The sequence below is a fragment of the Mesocricetus auratus genome, unplaced genomic scaffold, assembly GCF_017639785.1.
Source record: "Mesocricetus auratus isolate SY011 unplaced genomic scaffold, BCM_Maur_2.0 Super-Scaffold_15014, whole genome shotgun sequence".
In the NCBI taxonomy this organism is placed as follows: domain Eukaryota; kingdom Metazoa; phylum Chordata; class Mammalia; order Rodentia; family Cricetidae; genus Mesocricetus; species Mesocricetus auratus.
In genome coordinates this window covers 24,412,337-24,429,301 of record NW_024429186.1, presented here as the reverse complement: position 1 = coordinate 24,429,301, position 16,965 = coordinate 24,412,337, and positions in this window count along the sequence as shown.

Below are 16,965 nucleotides of genomic sequence, written 5' to 3'. Positions count from 1 at the left end.
TTCTTTTAAGTCTGCCACCCTTAACACTAATATCAATTCAATTCTTTTTTTTTTTTTTTTTTTTTTTTGGTAATACGTGCAGAGCTAAGTTCCAGGAAGCAAGAAGAAGCATTAAACCACTGTGAAATTTTACATTTGAAGGACATCTTTTCATAACTTATTATAAAAATATAGGCAAAAGCTGCACAAAATTAAACATAGTTAAACACACATTTAATAAAAAATTAATAATAATAAATGATAAATTAATAACATATTTCCCACTAGCTGCAAGTGTACAAAGAGTTCTCAAAATATTAATGTACAAAAGTTTTTGTAGTTTCAATTCATAAAGGGGTATAATCACAATGTTAATGTGTATGGTATTGAGTATATGTGCATGGATGCATATTTACGTGACATGTGTACATGCCAGTAGACAGAAAAACTTAATGTCAAAATCTTCTTTAATTGCTCTTCATCTTATTTTCTGAGACAAGGTTCCTCACTGAACTTGAAGTTCAACAACTAATTCAAATGGCTGGCCAGAAAACCCTGGGAATCCTTGTGGCTCTGACAGCAAGGAGCTGAGATTCAAAATAGCTTTCTGTATGGTGCCATGAAATCTAGTCCTCTACAAAGTGAGCATTCAATTCAGTTCCAGCTCAGACATCTCTCAGCCATGTTTCTAGAGTGCACTGTCTTCAGAGATGGTGAATTATCTTCTGTGTAATCCTAGAAAGGAGGGAGGCAGTGTGGCTATGATACATATGATACACATGAACAACAGTAACCCTTCAGATAAAGTGGTGAAACAAATACTTTGGTGGTAACTAGCAGCACACTACTTGAATTTAATGACTGCTCAACAAGAAGGAAATTATGCTACTAAAGTCATGGTTATTTGAGGAAAATTTACAATCACAAATTCACTAAACTAGCATAATCCCTAACAATTCTTTATGAAAATTTGTCCTTATAACTACAGATAAGTGTACTCCTCACTCCTCATCAAGGAAACTTTGCAATCAAAGGAGACCACTACAAAAAAACAAAACTAGTAAAATTGCACATCTCTGGAGTCCAGGTCCAAGAGACACATCCATGATTATGGGAATACCATGGAAGAAGGGGCAGAATTGCTATAAGAACCAAAGTATTAGGGAATTTGCTATGAGGTTGTGTCTCCTAGTAATATCAGAAGCTATACCCACAAGATATCACCAAACTTGTTGGCCAAATGTAAGTGGAATAATGACAACACAAATAGACATGCCAACGTGAACTGGGGAGATTCCATGTTACCTCAATCCTATATAAACAACAGTAGGCAGCTGAGAAAATCTGGGAGAGGAATAGGTTGTCTTTCCCGGGGTTAGAGTACACCAATTGTTTGTCCAGTTCCAAACTGTCAGTCCTGAAACCATTCACAGAAGTGGCATTATACAGAATGAATAGATAATTGTTAGTCTCATATATATATATATACATATATATATATATATATGTATGTGTGTGTGTGTGCATCATATTTGAATATATTTATAATTGTTGGGAAAAAAGGGGCCACTAATTTGAACCAAAGTGAGGTGGCACATACTGAATGGTTTAGAGGGAGAAAAAGAAAGGTAGCCATGTTGTAATTAAATTATAACATCAAAAATATAATAAATATACACTGGAAACTAATAAAACATTTTACCATGTCTGGGTTTTTACACAGTTACTGGGGATCTCAACTGAGATGTGTATGCTTGGGAAGCAAGCGTGTTACCAATTGTGAAGTACAAAGTTTTTTACTATTAACTATTCTAATTTAATTTTTGCTCACCTATGTAAAATTCATTTCAGTGAAGCAGTTAGTTCTTGATATCTTAAATATGTTAAAGCAAAAGACGGAGCAAAAACAACTGATGATCTAGAGTTCTCTGATAATTAAAATATCTGAAATCTGTAGTTGAAGTACCAGAGTCTGATAATCTTCACCCATCTTGAAAGTAAGGGAGCAATGACAATGCATTGCTGTCAGAGGGTCTCCATGTTAATGGTCTTAATTTCAGTGACACCTTTATTTGTATGAAAAACAAAATCCTCTTTCCTGTGTGCATGGGTTTCATCCTAAGAGATGTTGGCCAAAAGCTATGATAGAACCACATTCTGCATGGTTATGTTTGTTGTTTACTTGTTTTTAACTTACCTAGGACTGGATAGTTTTGGCATGCATAGCAAAAACCGATGAAATAACATAAGTCATGATACATTTCTTAACTTTGCAAGAATGAGTTTCAGATTACATCGTGTCTATTTCTTGACTTTAAATGGAATTTGAAAAAAAACTGTTCTCAGTACATGCAGCTCATCATGAATATTGAATAGAGTCACTGAAAACCAAGTCATTGACAGGACTTCATAGCAGCTGGGAATTTCCAGCAAGTAAAGAGTTGCCAACATTTAGTGAGATCATGTTCTTGGCCCAATTTCTGTTTAAGTGAGATTTCAAACTATCTGATTCACAACCTTACAAATAATGTTTATCAACTTATGTACTTAATATAGACAGGAGTCAAGTACAATGATGCTTGAAGGAAAACCTGGAAAGGAATCAGAGCTTTTGTATAAAAGATGCTTTTTTTAAATTTAGAAACCTTTTTGCTAAACTGTGAGATACCCGTGGTTAAGCATATGGATAGCATTATGGAATTTTGTTCCATAAATATACTTTATCAAAATTTTCCCTAAAGATATGAACCCAAATATATATGAATTTCTAACATATAACTAAATCCATATAAAAACTATTATAAGGTATTGGATAATGTGACTATGGGTGTTGGCAAGACCAAATCTGCAGGATGTTTGGCATTCTACACATCAAGGAAATAATGCTGAAATTTCAATTTGAAGGCTGCAAAATTAGACAACTTGTGTGACAAGAAGGAAAGTCTTGTTTTATCTTAGCCAGTACCTAGCTGAAAACAACCTACCCATATTAAGTGAGAAACTTGTTTATTCCAAGGTTACAAAAGTAAAAAATTAATCTCATAAAAATATTGTGCTTTCAAATTATGCATAATATCAAATTCTGGGACTGAATATTATTATTGGAAACAATATAAGGAGCAAGAGAAAACTTAAGATTAGATAAGAATAAAGTTACATGTTCAGGGTCTCTGGTGCTATGTTTAATTTTTTATGGCATATTTGTATACTTGTTCCATTTCTCACATGGCAAGTACTTAAGTGTTATACAAAACACAATTTTATTTCTTATGTCACTGGAGGCTGGGGAGGCCAAGAATGATGCATTGGGAGAAAAAATGCAATGTTTCCTTTCCTTAATTATAGAGGCCCCTCATGGTGAATTAGACAATGAAGCATCCTGGACATGTTTTAGAAACTCAGTTAATCCATTCTTTCTTTTTCCAGGCAGGATTTCTCTGTGGCTTTGGAGGCTGTCCTGGAACTAGCTCTTGTAGACCAGGCTGGTCTCAAACTCACAGAGATCTGCCTGCCTCTGCCTCCCGAGTTCTGGAATTAAAGGTGTGCGCCACCATACCCCAGCTTTTTAATCCATTCTTGATGACCTTATACTCACTTTAATTCTTTCTCAAGGATCCAAATTTCTGCTCATATGGTTAGAGATAACATTTCAAAATACAAATATGAGAAAGACCCAGTCATTTAGTACACAGGATAAAAAGTACAGAATGGCATTAACTGAGGGAGCCGTTATGAGTTTAATGAAAAATATGGCACTAGGGAAATCTCCAGGAACCCATAAGGATGACCCAACTAAGAATCTCAGCAATAGTGGAGAGGCTACCTTAAATGCTCTTGCCCTATAATGAGATTGATGACTACCTTAAATGACATCATAGAACCTTCACCCAGTACTTAATGGAAGCAGAAACAGAGATCCAGAGCTAAGCACTGGGTAGAACTCCTGGAATCCAGTTGTAGAGAGGGAGGAGTGATGAGCAAAGGGGTCAAGACCATGCTGGAGAAACCCACAATAAGAGCTGATCTGAGCAAGTGGGAGCTCATGGACCCCAGTCGGACAGCTGGGGAACCAGCATAGGACTGAAACAGGCCCCACTGAACGTGGGTGTCGATTAGGTGGCCTGGGCAGTCTATGGGGCCTCTGGCAGTGGAAATAGTAATCATCCCTGGGAGCCCACTCCCTGTGGAAGGATACTTTCTCATCCTAGATACACAGGGGAAGGCATAGATCCTGCCCCAAATGATGTGACAGATTTGATGATCCCTCATTAGAGGCCTCACTCTCCCAGGGTAGTAGATGGGGGATGTGATGGGGGTTAATGAGGAGAATGGGAGGATGGAAGGGAGAGGGAACTAGAATTGGTATGCAAAATAACATTGCTGAGTAATACTCCATTGTGTAAATGTACCACATTTTCCCTATCCACTGTTCAGTTGAGGGGCATCTAGGTTGCTTCCAGGTTCTGCCTATTACAAATAATGCTGCTATGAACATAGTGGAGCAGATGTCCTTGTTGTATGAATTTGCCTCCTTTGGATATATGCCTAAGAGTGGAATTGCTGGGTATTGTGGTAGATTGATTCCCATTTTCCTAAGGAATCTCCATACTGCTTTCCAAAGTGGCTGTACAAGTTGGCACTCCCACCAGCAGTGGAGGAGTGTTCCCTTCTCTCCACATCCTCTCCAGAATAAATTGTCTTCGGTGTTTTTGATTTTAGCCATTCTGACAGGTGTAACTAGAATGCCCATTCCTGATAGTGAACTTGATGTCTATAACCATCCTGGAGTCTTCATCCAGTGACTGATGGAAGCAGAGGCAAACACCCAGAGTTAAATACTGAACAGAATCCAAGGAACCCAGTGACAGAGAGAGAAGCGAAGAGAAAATTGGCAAAGAATGGGCTGGCAAAACCAGCAGAGACAGCTGATCCGAACAGGGGAGAACTCTTGGACCCCAGACCAACAGCTGGGAGGCCAGCATGGGACCGATCCAGACCCCCTGAATGTGAGAGTCAATGAGGAGGCCTGGGCTACCTATGGGGTCCTGAGCAGTGGATCAGTGTTTATCCCTCGAATACTAACAGACATCGTGTGTCCATAACACAAAGAGGGTTGCTCTCTCTGCCTGGACTCTTAGGGAAGTGCCTGGACCCTACCCTGAGTGAAATGATAGACTCTAGATATCCCCTATGTGGAAGGAATTGGCAATAATGTTGGAGGATGTGGGCGATGGTGGGGGGTGCAGGAGGAGGAGAGGGAGAGGGAACTGGGATTGACATGTAAAACAAGCTATTTAAAATAAAAAATAACATTGCTTTTTATTTAAATAAAAATTAATAAAATAAAATAGTGGGGAATCAAAGGATATGTCACTAATAACTCTAAAATTCTAGTGCAATATTGGCACAAAGCTGGTGGGAGTAATCAAACAATATCCAATTTGAATTAAGATGCATTCTATGAGATGGAACCTATACTTAACTCTACTTGGCTGGTCAAATACCTGGGACTAGACAAACCAATGACCTAGAGGAAAACCAAGTACTACACTTCTACTAAAGGGACATAGCAATATAATGACTCCTGATGACATTCTGGTTATACTTGTAGATCAGTGACTTAGCCAGCAAGCATCAAAGAAGCTTCTCCTTGGGGCATATGGGAACAAATATAGGTACCCATAATATACCAGACGGTATGTAGAGAATGAGAGATAACGGAATGTTCAGCCCTGAGATGAATGTCTCCATCAAATCACTCTTTTCAGGGCTCAGAAACCCTCTAGAAGAAGAGACAGAAAGTGTGTAAGAGACATATGAGATGGAGGACACCAAGGACTCCAGACTTTCTTGACACTACTGGGCTGGGGCCCCTATGAACTCACAGAGACTGATGTGGCATGGGCCTTCAAAGGTTTCTTCTAGGTAGGGTGCTAAGACTGAAAGGAGAATGGACACACATCACTTTCTAACTAAAAATCTATTCCTACCTGAGAGTCACTAGAAAATGAAATTTTAGTTTTCTTCAACAGAATTGCATTGGAAAACAAAACCACTCTTTAAGGATAATACCCATGCTCGGCACAAGATCACACGGAAATGAGATCAGTGCTGTCTTTAGAGGTTCTTTATATCATAATATTAGGTCAGGATGTTATTTTTTTAATCTTACTTGTCCTTTGATTATATATTATGGGTTGCAGTTTGGGAATTTCATGGGATGTGTGTGTGTGTGTGTGTGTGTGTGTGTGTGTGTGTGTCAGTGTGTGTGACTGATTGAGTGAGCATGTGTATCCCTGTGCTATACGCATTTCTTGTGTACTTTCTTTGATTCTTTTTCTTGCTTGTTGGTTTGTCACATTCAAATTTGTTTGTATTTTTAATTTGTCCTATTTTATTTTATTGTTATTCCTTAGATTTTTTTGTTTTCTAAGAAGAGACAAAATGGATGTGGATCCAGATAGCAGGGAAGGAAGGGACAAACTGAGAGGAGTAGGTGCAGGGGAAACCATAATGACAACATATTGTATGAAAATAAACCTATTTCAATGAAGAAAAAGTGAATATTTGATGACTAAATTAATAATAAAGGAAGAAAAATAATAAAATCCAGATTACTTTGACATGGTTAATATCAAATTTATTTAGAAACCACTGATTCAATTTTAAATTATTCTAATTATTTCTTTCCTTCTTACTCCATTTTATTTACTGTTCTTTCACATAATATATCCCAACTACAGTCTCCTCCTGTTTCTCCCTTTACCACCTTTTGCACCCAGATCCTCTTCTTGCCCATTTTTTTCAAAAAGTATTTCTTCCCTTTTATCTGCATTATATCTATAAGAATAGCAACATTTTTTGCTGTTTACTCAAATTTATAAATAAAAAATGGGCTAATAAAAATGATGACCACTTTGTTACAACACAAATTTCTTTTGCCTGTGACCAAGTGAATATATTTTCGTTTTCCATCATTGTAAATTATTGGTTAATTATATTATCCACAGAGAGTACAGAAAACAGTCAATTTTAGCAATTATGTGAAAGTAAAATAGCCTAATGGTGTCTAATTATTCAAATGTATTAGATGAAAACTTCAGTTTCTAAAAGGATTGGATGATTGTCAAAACAAAACTCATCTCCCAAATAATATTTACAGTAATATTCTTTCACCCTTTCATTGTCAATATAAAATGTATTTTGTGAAGCATATTAGTATTGCAGTTGAATATTTACTACCACTAGAGCCTATACCTCAGTACTCAGATTGAAATAATAAGCATTAAAACTGAAAGAGTTCATAAATCATTTTTTTACTTAACTTCTTAGATTCTGTGCTGAATAAACTTTAAACTCCATGGAACTTTTAACTTGCTATGCTGTAAAGGCAATAATTACAAACTTATGCCCATTAACTATCATTTCTTTATTTAATTAGATCAAATTATGCAATGCATTTCAATAGAGCAGAGTTAGCTTTTTATTTCATTAGTATATTCAATATACCACTAGCAAAAATAAGATAAACAGCCACTGTTCCAGAATTCTATGAAAATTCAAGTAGAAGACCTAAATATAGATTGTATATGATTCCTAGTAAAATACACTGGAGCTTTTAAGAATATTTTTGAAAACATCCATTTAATCAGAAAATATTTGAAAGGAGAAGAAGCATAATTTATAACCCCATTAAAATAGAAGACTTTGCAAATATTTGGAAACCCATATTCAAATGTGTGTGTATTCTGTAATTTATTTCATTAAAAGGTGAACTGCAAGTCCACTGAAGATATTATGAAATGTTCAGTAACTGATGAACCAGGTAGACCAATTAAATTAATTAGTTGTTAATTCATTTGAAAGTGATAAGGTATGTACACAACTGTCAGACACTTTGACCTAGTTCATATTTTAACCAGCCAGCAATGCAGACTGTATCTTTTATGCAAATTCCAGTAGAGAATTTCATTAAGATAAAACATTACTTGGGCCACAGAACACACCTCAAAACACTTTTAATCATAGTACCAACAGGATATTTAGAAGAACATCATCATCAGTTCCAAAATGAAATAACTGGGAGCTTAAAAATATCACAAGAAAAGTTTTAAGCTTAATTATAAAATAGACATAAAACTGTTTTTAGTTGCAGATAATGTAGTACTGGAAGACATGACTAAAACTTTAAAAAATGATTGTCATAGAAATTTCACACATGCATACTTCCTAATTGTCATCAGAGATACTTTATCAATTAACTGATGAAAGCAGAGACAGCCATCTACAGACAAGGCCTGTGCTGAGCTCCAAGAGTTTTGAGGAAGAAAGGAAGGATTGTATGAGTCAGGGGGGCCAGGATGGGGAAACCCGCAGAGGCAGCTGACCTGATCTCCAGGGAGCTCATGGACACTGAATCAACATTTAGGGAGCTTTTATGAGACCTGTCTAGGCCCTATGCATGTGTGTGACATCCTGTAGCTTGGAATCTTAGTAAGGTTTCTACCAGTGAGAGTAGGTTCTCTCCCTGGTGCTTAGCTGGCTTTTGATAAACTGTTCCCCACCCTGGATTACATATATATAACTTGACTTACCATGCTTTGTGAAATAAATTCCTTGGTAATCCTTCCCCTTTCTTAAAATAGATGGAAGAGGAGTGGATAGTGAGGGATAGATTGGAAAGGGGAGAGGACAGAAGGAGAGGAGAGAGGGGAAACTGGTTGATAGGTGCACCAAATAAATGAAAAAATGCATTTAAATGAAATTAAAAAGATAAAACTGAAAGAAACTCTGTGGTTATCCTAAAGGATTTCTTTGGAAGGACACAAAATGTCACAGTCAAATGTGGTGATCAAGGACCTCAGTTTCCATGTTTCTGAAATATTCATTGTATATACCTCCACAGGAGAACACATAGTAAATATTGAGGGATATTTCATGAAATGCCATGGTTCATCATCTTAAGGCCAAATCTTCATTTTTTAAAATAAATCAGTGGTAAAATAAGCCCATACAAGTAAGAATGAGAGTAAACTTGGGTAATCACTAGCTGGATGTGGGAACAAATGAAATGGTTAAAACTTGCCTCCAACAGTTACAGTATTGTTAGTTCCCAAATAAGACAACTTGCACAAAGCTGTGGTTAAAAAAAAAAAAAAACATGATGAAATCCTCACCTCTGATTTATCTGTTGTATCTCGTACTGGGATAGGCACATTGAGTCTTTCCATCACCTTTGCCAAACCCACATGTAGCAGAATACAGAACTCTCGTTGTCATTGTCAACATACCAGAGAACCCTCCCTCTTTTTCCATATCTCCCAAGGAACTTCTCCTCTAGAGAACTGACAGATTGCACTGCAGAAACATCAAAAAGTATGGCAGTGAAAACAAACAAAAGAGGCTCTTGGTGTTTAAGAATGTAACAGATTAGATTCATCTTCAAATCCTTCCGGCAACCAAAACCAGCCTTTTTTGTCATTTTTATGTTCATATTTACAAGCACAGCATGAAGCTTAAAACATGTCACTTGGCATTGAAAGTGTGTACCTGTGTACCCACCTCTGTAATACAACCAATGGTTTGGAATGAGGACACAGGAGAGTTTGTCAGAACATTTTGATGTCTTCGCTGTTCTCATGGCTTCTCTCACAAAAACACACAGTGGGCGGTAGCTAACACCTTTTAGAGATTTGTGATGTCATTCATGAATATTATTGGTTCCAGTTTCTTCTGTTTTTGTCTGACTAGTAATCTAGGGAAACCCATGTCCTAGCACTCCTTAGACTATTCCATAAAGGAACACAAAACTAATTTTTATCAAAGATTAAGAATCTGCTTTCTTTCTGTTTCTCTGAGAGTTGAATGAGATCTGTCCTTTGCTATTGCTTGATAACTTGCCCCGTTTTAATTTGATGCTCACATTTCTTTTTTGTTTGTTTGTTTGTTTGTTTTTTACGAGACAGAGTTTCTCTATATTGTTTTGGTGGCTATCGGTCCAGCCCGGCCTCGAACTCACAGAGATCCGCCTGCTTCTGCCTCCCAAGTGCTGGGATTAAAGGCGTGCACCACCACCTCCCGGCTCGATTCTCACATTTCTATTTCCCAACATATTGGCAATTTATAACATCAATGCCTTCATCCTCATCCTCACATGTAGACCTAGGAATATGCTTCACTACTAATCCTGAGTCCTATTCCTCCAATAGGAGCAAAATCCGTGCAGAACAGTCCACATTCTTCAAACTCTTAGTAATAGGCAGTATTGATTATCATAAGTAGCTTGGTGATGAGGAAATAAAACCTTAGTAAATACTACAGACCAAAGAATTATGCGATTATAATTCAGTGCATACATCAGTGGTCTCTCCATCAGAGATAAATAGCTCATGGAGTTATTGATCTGATTAGCAAGGCTATGAGGAATATTGTCACCAAAGATTCACATTGATGGAGATAACTTATTTAACAAGGTGATACGGTATACTGCCTTCTGAATGTGTTAAGATGTCCTCAGGGAAGATTTCCTGTGAGAAGACCTCTTTCCCCCACATTACAGCTTGGGGATCCTTCCCATAGCACTACAGTTCGTGGTTTACTGGGCACATATTCTGTGGATGATCTGCAAGGTGACATGCTAATTCTTCCTTGCAAGTCTACTAACAATAGATAATGTGTCATTGGGCACTGAAACCTTCCACATGTGGTCATGTTTTTGCTCCTACGGCCTAGGACCCTTGTGTTGTCATGGTAAACATCTCAGCTCCTTATTACTTGCTCAAGGAATGTGCTTTTAACCAAGAAAGAAAAATTCTTTACCACTTGAATACTCCTGAAGGAAAAAGGTTTTAAAATAGAAGAAGCAGCTAGAAGAAACATAGAGAAGTCAGAAGTAGCAAAGGATTATTAAAATAGAAACAAAACAAAATAGAGCACATGCTACAAAGAACTCAACCCCCAGATCGTATGTGAAGTTAACTATAGAAATCTTTTAACCCCTCCTTACCTCCTGAGAAGCATTTCACCTTTGGAATCCTGGGTGGGGCTGGAGCAGTTCTCTTGGCCACTACAAGTAAACTACTTTGTTTACAAATGATGGCAAGTGCCTCCAATATCTTTCTCATACTAAAGCCTAGAGCTTCTAATTGTGCAAATTTGTATAGCATGTAAGACTTTTAGCATATTGGTGAACACAAGAGTTCATTACCTGTGGTTTACAGGTATGTATATATGTTTACAAATTTTAATTGCTAATCTATCTGTCTGTGTATGTGTGTGTGTGTATGTGGGTGTGGGGTGGGGTGTGGGTGTGGGTATGGGTGTGGGTATGGATGTGGGTGTGTGTAGTGGGTGGAAATTGTAATTATACATGCAAGTAAATAATTTGCAATTCCTTCACACATGCCTGTACAGACTTTCTATTTCACCAGTGTTAAATTAAACAAAAGTTTCCTGGCTTGTTTATCTTTACCATCTCTCTTCTATTGTATTCCCTGACCAATAGATGCAGAAGCTGTGATATAGATGAATACTCTGTGGCTGTGCTCCCCATGACACATTAGTCTCTGCATTGTGACCAGTTGTTTTTAAGGCCTGTATTGGCCATAAAGAGAGGCTTTTTTGTTGAAGGAGGCCACCTACTCCCTACTCTTATCTATGCATGTGTGGAGAAGTCTTAGAATGGAGTGAGGATTTATGCTGTTCTAGCGGAATGGTGATGGAAGATTGTTTCCCTAGGTCCATGACCTAAATTGTCCCAAGAACATATCTAGATTTCCAGAACTGGATTTGACTTTCTCCCTGCTCAGTGGTCCTTTAGTCCGATTGTTGCTAGTGGCATGTCAATTATTGTACCTTTATGTCATCATGCTGTTTTGATGATTGTTGTCATTCATACCTATTGCCTTGCATAGGGCTGTTTTTAATTGATTTTGTTCCTTTTCTGGATCCATGGAAGGCAGACCTCAAGAAAGAAGCTGGGTCAACTATATCTCTTTTGTCAAAAATTTGATGCAACTACAAGTTTGGTCACAGCAGCAGAAGAGATAAAACCCAGTGGAGAAGTTAAATATTTCCTGTCATGACTGAGGACCCAGGGTTATCCACTTTGCTTTTTGACCAGCCAATAGTACCCTCATCTCTTCCAAATCCCTGTATGTGAAATAAAAATGGCACAACTAGAAACAAGGCCTTGCTAGCTACATGCTGCTTTGCTAATCACCAGGATAGAGATTCAGCCTTAGTACATTTCTTCCTTAGTTTATGCCAGAGTGCAAATTCTCAACTTCTACTCATCCACAACCTAAATATTCACCAATCTCTACAATAAGCATAGTAACATAATGTTAGTCAAATGAAGTATATTCATCTTCATAGTCACAAAACAATCAGCTAACAAATGAAATTAGAAGGTTCGTGAAACATCTGATTCATCCGATTTTTATCGATGCATGAACTGTAGAAATAAACTTTGAAAAATCGAGGTGAGAAGGAAGCTTGTCTCTTTAATTTATAGACTTACTCAACCTGTTGAGATCTAGCCAGTCACAACAGCAAGAATCTCTTAGCATACACTTTTGGACAAATAAAGAGAAATCAGGAAGAGATGGGATAAATGGTCTTCTAAGCAAAGGAAAGTTTGAAAATATCCTCAAAACTCAACCTTCAGCTCTATCACTCATACATTCTGCAAATATTTATGTTGCAGATGCTTTTTCAAGACCCAGGAACACTTCAGTGGAAAGATAAGTGTGTGTTATTTCTTTGTGCAGATGCAGGGGAAAAGACATTATTATATAAATATTGAGTAACTTCAGAGAGTTGCTATTAAAATAAAAAAGAAATGATATCACTCAATACAGTTTTATACAGTGGAATAACAAAGGATTTAAAGTTAAATAAAAGCTCCATTTCTTCAGTGGTACAATAGCACTTGATGTGCTGTTACATAATTAATCTTCTAGTCTTTCCAGTATAGTCACCTATAAAACAGAGCCATAATGATGATATAGATGTGCAATTCTTGCAGGAGATGAAGAAAATATAAATGACAGTGAATACATTCAGGGTTTGTGTGAGCACTGTGCTAAATGTCTTTCCTGCCATTCTGATTGTAATTCTCCTAACATTCCTAGGATGCACATACTACCCCATTACCTGTGTTAATGTAGGTAAAAGCAGGGAAGAGCCTGGGATGGAGAGATGGTTCAGCAGCTAAGACCAAGCCCTCTTGTTCCAGAGAACCTGAGTTCTGCTGTGAGGGCCTATGGTGAGAGAGGGTCAGCACACCTTGAAACTGACACCATAGGACCACATGCAGAAATTCAAACCACACTCAGCCATATAAAATTAATGCACAGAATTATAATTAGACAAAAATTTAAATCCAGAGAAGAGTTAGAAAAAAATCCATATCATTTATTTCATGTGTGTTAGAAATGAAATCAAGATTCACAGCAGTCAACAGCTCACAGACATTTGTAGCACTGACTGCAAGGGACCTGTTGTTCTTTTCAGACCTCCCAGGGCATTTGGACATGAGTTTACTCACAGCCAGAGACAAACTAAATGAATGTATTGAAAAGTACAGCAGTGAAAATTACATTTATCGAAGGTCACAGATATTCAGTGGAGATCCAGAGATCTCCTGATAAAATTATGACCCCATTTCTTTCTCTTATCCAAGGTTTCCTTATCTAGCAGAGTTGAGATTTGAGTCTTTAAATATGTAAAATCCTTTACCTTTGTACACAAATCTTTTTGAGAGAAGAACTATGTTAAATAAAAGCAATACATTTCTTGTTCTTGTATTTGCTTTATGTTTTAAAATGTTTTATATGTATATTAATAAGAGTTGAGATACAGAGAGGAAACATATTTGGAGATAGAAAAAAATCAATGTTTCATAAAACAGGCATGAGATTTGCCCAGATCCTAGAAGTATAGAGCATGGTATAGGAATCCAGACGTCATATGAGGATTCACTCAGGAGGATTTATCATTGCTGTTTGAACCAGCACAGATGTAAAGTCAATAGTTCTGTCAAAACAGCATTATAAAACTAAATAGACAAAGAGTGCAGCAGAAGTCGAGACAACTGATGTGATGTTTCCCATTTTTATATAAATATTTGGTTTCATTATGTTATACCAGTCTAGTATTTTCATAAAAATGGTAGATTTGTACCAATGAGAATAAATTAAGGAAACATATAGCAACAAAATGGTATGTATATTTTCTGATATCTTAAAAATTCACACCCACTACAAGAATAAGGATTGAAGTAACTTGAAGTATAGAAGCAAGATTGAGAGCGTCAAGGGGAGGGGAATAAGGATAAAATTATACAGCGTGGAGAGTTACTAAGAATAACACAATGTGAACTTGAATAGATTGTGATGGGCTTTGTATTCCTCGTGAAGGAGCCTCAACCTTAGTTGCATTATCTGAAGCCTTTACCTGAGATACAGACATTATCTCCAAAGAGAGATGATACTAACAGCAAGCACAGTAATACAACACTCTCTCTTTCCTCCAACCTTCAGTCAATTCTGGATAGAGCCCAGCCCAATCAGAAGAACACAGAAACTTCCTTTTAAAAGCAGCACCCCCATTAAGGACCAAAGTACCACAGAGCTTTAAAATGAACAGATTAAGCATACCTGTCACTCAGGCAGGCTGTGTGTGGCGGCTAATGCAGGCGGCTCCGCTCTATTTGAGCCAAGTCTCTTGGGAACAATTTTAAAAGTGTGACTTAAATGGAGTCACTGTAAATGAGTCTGCACAGGGCAGGCATAAGCTGAATATGTCATGTGAGAATCAGGCTGTTTGTGTCGAAAATAGATGACAACCTGAAGCCACAGGGAGCATTGAATTCTTAAAAATAAAACTATTCAGGATTCAAAGAATTTAACTTTTATTATGAACATGATCTTAGAAGTGACAGCAACCCATCACTAAAATCCTTTTTGGCTAGTGTCCTAGCATGTATTTAATATGCATATAACACACATATGTGCATGCCCGTGCACTCTCGGACACATGAACACACATAAAAGAAAGTTGACAGAAATGCTTGATATGAAGTTGGGTAACCTTTGAGTATTAGAATTTCAAGAAATCTTTCGTGTGGTGAAATTGAACTTCAGAACATATATATTCTCTATTTACCACCTTAATGGTAATTATTGTAAAATCAAATATCAAAATTTATGTTCACATAGATCTGATTACTTCTGCCAGCAATCGATTGAACTTTGTAACCTTTTACAATCCATTCTCCTTTTTAAATACCCAATTATACATCCCAGTAACTGTAGCAATGTATGATTTCTGTATTAGAGGACTCAAGGAGAAACCATGTACAGGAGAAGACAGCAGTCACCAGATCACAATAGGCACACATCCAAGACCACATCAGATCTATTTAGTCTTACCTGTTATCATGACTTCAACTACATTTTAAAAAGAACATTTGTAAAATAGATCTATGTCAAAGAAAACTCTAAGATATGAGGATGATTAAATGATTTATTGAGGTGATATGCTAAAAATAATATTCTTAATATTAGATGAGGTAACATTCATTCACTCAATAAATCACTTAATAATTCCAACACATTTAACCTAAGTCCTTTTTATATGCAGGAAACTATTTAAATATATTATATATCATATTTCAGAGCCTCAACTGCCAATGATTTTTGACTACTTCCCAAATTCAAGTCTTAGACACAAATCACAGTGAGGTAGATTGTGAAATCTCTCACCCCTTTTATTGCTAGGCTTGACTCAAATGATCCATCTACTGAGTGGATATTACCCTCCTATATCACCACACAACAGGCATCCCTCCTAAAAATGTAGGATCAAAACTGATGATATTGATGTTTGGATCAGAAAGAGGAAGTGATGTGTTTTCCATCAATTGTTTGCAGAAAGAAACTGACCTATGCCAGAGTCACCAAATGCTTTTGAAGGACAATCTGTGGGAGAAAATGAAGTTTAGCTCTAAAGGACAGAGATCAGACATGGTGCAGGTATCCAAATAATTGTACTCCTATGAGTAGAGTGGAAATATCAAAATTAAAGTCCAGAAATATTTTACACAGTAAGTCACCAATTCATGATGAATATTATACTTGACTACTTTTTAATAATAACAAAAGCTTTAAAAACCCTTTTACATTGCTGGTACAATTTCAAGAAGTCAGAAAAAGAAAATAAATTTGAATATGTAACTTTGGATAAAGCTTAATGTCATGTTTTGAAACTATAAAATTTTAAGGTGATTTTGAAAAGTGACATATTTCACAAAATGTTACAGCTTGCCATTTCCAAGGTAGATGGAATGTTTTCTAATCAGAAGGTATTTTGATTCTATAATTAACCACTCTGGCCTGGATTCAGAATGAATACCATCATAAATTTTAGTAAAACTTCACATAGATTATCCCTAACCTGATACATCAGAATTCTTTAATTTATTAATTGATTACATAAGTGTTTCACATATTTAGAGTTTTATTACTTTCAGAAAAACAGGACTTGGTGTAGAGTTGTATGCTATGGTATTTTCTAACATTGGTAAGTGTCTATCTTCAATTCCCACCACAGGAAATACCAGAAAAAGTAAAATGAACATGCTCTATAAATAAAACTAGTTTGTAACCAGGATACCACTTTCAGCCTTGTTTATAAGTAGCTAGCTCAAAAACTGATTTATATATCATGATTGATCATGAACTTTGCATGAATCACAGTGATGTTGATGGAAACAACTAGAAATCCACAACAGAAATCATCATATCAGTAATACACGTGATTGGCTCAGCATCCTTTCATGATATATACCACTTCTGTATTCAAGTTCCTTAACAAAAAGAAAGAAAGAAAAAAGTTGTCACTTTCTACTATTTCTGAGGACATAGATTCAGTTCCCCAGCACGCAAATGGTGGTTTACATTCAGCTGTAACTCCAGTTTCAAA